This window comes from Anas acuta, chromosome W (assembly GCF_963932015.1).
Source record: "Anas acuta chromosome W, bAnaAcu1.1, whole genome shotgun sequence".
Classification (NCBI taxonomy): Eukaryota; Metazoa; Chordata; class Aves; order Anseriformes; family Anatidae; genus Anas; species Anas acuta.
Window position 1 is genome coordinate 9,239,416 of NC_089016.1, and position 4,088 is coordinate 9,243,503.

Here is a 4,088-nt window from a genome sequence, read left to right on the forward strand (position 1 = left end):
GCCGCTCCAGATCCGGTTCCTGCAGCTGCTCCAGTTCCAGCTCCTGCAGCCACTCCAGATCCGGTTCCTGCAGCCGCTCCAGCTCCAGCTCCTGCAGCCGCTCCAGATCCGGTTCCTGCAGCCGCTCCAGTCCCAGTTCCTGCAGTCGCTCCAGTTCCAGCTCCTGAAGCCGCTCCAGCTCCAGCTCCTGAAGCCGCTCCAGCTCCAGCTCCTACTGCTGCTCCAGTCCCAGCTCCTGCAGCCGCTCCAGTCCCAGCTCCTGAAGCCGCTCCAGCTCCAGCTCCTGAAGCCGCTCCAGCTCCAGCTCCTGCAGCCGCTCCAGTCCCAGCTCCTGCAACTGCTCCAGCTCCAGCTCCAGCTCCTGTAACCGCTACAGCTCCAGTTCATGCAACTGCTCCAGCTCCTGCAGCCGCTCCAGCTCCTGTGGCCGTGTCAGAGAAACGAGCTGTAGCAGTGCAAGTTGACCCTGCAGAGGGTATTCCAACCTCTGTGGCAGACCCTGTAACAAAGTTAGAGAAACGAGCAGTAGCAGTGCAAGCTGCCCCTGCAGAGGGTATTCCAACCCCTGTGGCAGACCCTGTAACAAAGTCAGAGAAATGAGCAGTAGCAGTGCAAGCTGCCCCTGTAGAGAAGGTGAAAAAATGGTATAGAGATTCAGGTCGTTTAGAACGCAGAGAGTCTTCTGCCAATCCAGGCAAGGCTTCTGCCAAAACTAGGTATAGAGATGACGAAGATGATGACGACGCTGGGCCATCAAGGATTCAGGAGGAGGAAGATGAGGATGTCGAAAAATCAACAGTAACTACCCGAAGCCTAAACGAGCGCGAGCTACGAGATGTGCGAAAAGATTTTGGTCGCTGTATAGGTGAGCAGCTTGTCACCTGGCTGCTCCGGTGCTGGGACTCTGGAGCCAATTGTGTGGAATTAGACGGCAGGGAAGCCAAGCGTCTGGGATCCCTTGCTCGAGACGCAGGCATTGACAAAGCAATTGCAGATGGAGCACAATCCACCAGCCTCTGGAGGCGTCTCCTCTCAGCTGTGAGGGAAAGGTATCCCTTCAAGGAAGAACTTTTATGTCTACCAGGCAAGTGGACCACTATGGAGAAGGGAATCCAGTACCTGAGGGAATTAGCCGTACGGGAAGTGATTTATGAGGATCCAGACCTCAGACAAACATCCAAAGATCCAGATGAAGTCAGGTGTACACGACCCATGTGGCGGAAGTTTGTACGGAGTGCACCATCATCATATGCCAGCTCATTGGCAATAATGGCCTGGAAAGAGGATGAGGAACCCACAGTGGATGAAGCGGCTAAACAACTCCGGCAGTACGAAGAAAGTCTCTCCTCTTCCTTACAGGCCTGCGTCTCAGCTGTGGAGAAACTTTCTGAAAAGGTTCACCAACTTGAAGAGAATCTATTGTCCTCCCCACCTGAACCAACCAGTGTCCACCGACCAAAAGAGAACACCTGGGAGAAAACACTTTCTGAAAAGTTTCACCAACTTGAAGAGAGATTATTCTCCTCCGCACCTGTACAAAGCAGTGTCTCAGCTGTCAGGGGTAGGCGTTCACCCACACAAGGAAGACGATATGGTGGGTACTTACCCCGTGCCACCCTGTGGTTTTACTTACGAGACCATGGAGAGGACATGAGAAAATGGGATGGAAAATCTACCGCGACCCTAGAGGCACGGGTACGTGAGTTGCAAAAGAAAACAATCAGGAAAAAGGGATTCTCCGAAAAGTTTGCTGCTCCAACTTCCAGCAGACAGTCCTTCAAACACAGAAACGAAGAAGATTCTGACCAGGATTAGGGGGGCCCTGCCTCCAGCCAGGGGGAGGAAAGGGACAATCGAGTTTATTGGACTGTGTGGATTCGATGGCCTGGCACGTCACACGCACAGAAGTATAAGGCTTTAGTAGACACCGGTGCACAATGTACTATAATGCCATCGAGCTATAAAGGACCAGAGCCCATCTATATTTGTGGAGTGACAGGGGGATCTCAGCAGTTGACTGTATTGGAGGCTGAAGTGAGTCTGACTGGGAATGAGTGGGAAAAGCACCGCATTGTGACTGGCCCGGATGCTCCATGTATCCTTGGCATAGACTATCTTAGAAGAGGGTATTGCAAGGACCCAAAAGGGTTCCGGTGGGCTTTTGGTATAGCTGCCTTAGAGACAGAGGGCATTAAACAATTATCTGCCTTGCCTGGTCTCTCAGAGGACCCCTCTGTTGTGGGGTTGCTGAGGGTCGAAGAACAGCAAGTGCCAATCGCTACCACAACTGTGCACCGGCGGCAATATCGCACTAACCGAGACTCCCTGATCCCCATCCATAAGCTAATTCGTCAATTGGAGAGCCAAGGAGTGATCAGCAAGACTCATTCACCTTTCAATAGTCCCATATGGCCAGTGCGAAAGTCTAATGGCGAGTGGAGACTAACAGTGGACTATCATGGCCTGAACAAAGTCACGCCACCACTGAGTGCTGCAGTGCCGGACATGCTGGAACTTCAGTATGAACTTGAATCGAAGGCAGCCAAGTGGTACGCCACAATTGATATCGCTAATGCATTTTTCTCCATCCCTCTAGCAGCAGAGTGCAGGCCACAATTTGCTTTCACTTGGAGGGGAGTCCAATATACTTGGAATCGGCTGCCCCAGGGGTGGAAACACAGCCCTACCATTTGCCATGGACTGATCCAATCTGCGCTGGAGCAGGGGGAAGCACCTGAACACCTGCAGTACATCGATGACATTATTGTGTGGGGTGACACAGCAGAGGAAGTTTTCGAGAAAGGGAAGAAAATAGTCCAAATCCTTCTGAAAGCCGGTTTTGCCATAAAACAAAATGAAGTCAAAGGACCTGCATGAGAGATCCAGTTTTTAGGAATAAAATGGCAAGATGGACGTCGTCAAATCCCAATGGATGTGATCAACAAAATAACAGCTATGTCTCCACCAACTAACAAAAAAGAAACACAGACTTTCCTAGGTGTTGTGGGGTTTTGGAGAATGCACATCCCAAATTACAGTCTGATTGTAAACCCGCTCTACCAAGTACCCGTAAGAAGAATGAGTTTGAATGGGGCCCTGAACAACGACAAGCCTTTGAACAAATCAAGCAGGAAATAGTCCATGCAGTAGCCCTTGGGCCAGTTCGAACAGGACCAGATGTAAAGAATGTGCTCTACACTGCAGCCGGGGAGAATGGCCCCACCTGGAGCCTCTGGCAGAAAGAACCTGGGGAAACTCGAGGTCGGCCTCTGGGGTTTTGGAGTCGGGGATACAGAGGATCTGAGGCCCGCTATACTCCAACAGAGAAGGAGATATTGGCAGCATATGAAGGAGTTCGATCTGCTTCGGAGGTGGTCGGTACTGAAGCGCAGCTCGTCCTGGCACCCCGATTGCCAGTACTAGGCTGGATGTTCAAAGGAAGGGTCTCCTCTACACATCATGCAACTGATGCTACATGGAGCAAGTGGGTTGCACTGATTACTCAGCGGGCTCGAATAGGAAACCCCAGTCGCCCAGGAATATTGGAAGTGATCATGGACTGGCCAGAAGGCAAATACTTTGGGATATCATCAGAGGAGGAGGTGGGTCGTGCTGAAGAAGCCCCACTGTACAACCAGTTACCAGAGAATGAAAAGAAATATGCCCTGTTCACTGATGGGTCCTGTCGTATTGTGGGGAAGCATCGGAGATGGAAGGCTGCTGTCTGGAGTCCTACACGACGAGTTGCAGAAGCTGCTGAGGGAGAAGGTGAATCGAGTCAGTTTGCAGAAGTGAAAGCCATTCAGCTGGCTTTAGACATTGCTGAACGAGAAAAATGGCCAGTTCTCTATCTCTACACCGATTCATGGATGGTAGCAAATGCCCTGTGGGGATGGTTACAGCAATGGAAGCAAAACAACTGGCAGCGTAGGGGCAAACCCATCTGGGCTGCTGCATTGTGGCAAGATATTGCTGCTCGGGTAGAGAACCTGGCTGTGAAAGTACGCCACGTAGATGCTCATGTGCCCAAGAATCGGGCTACTGAAGGACATCAAAACAACCAGCAGGTGGATCAGGCTGCTAAGATT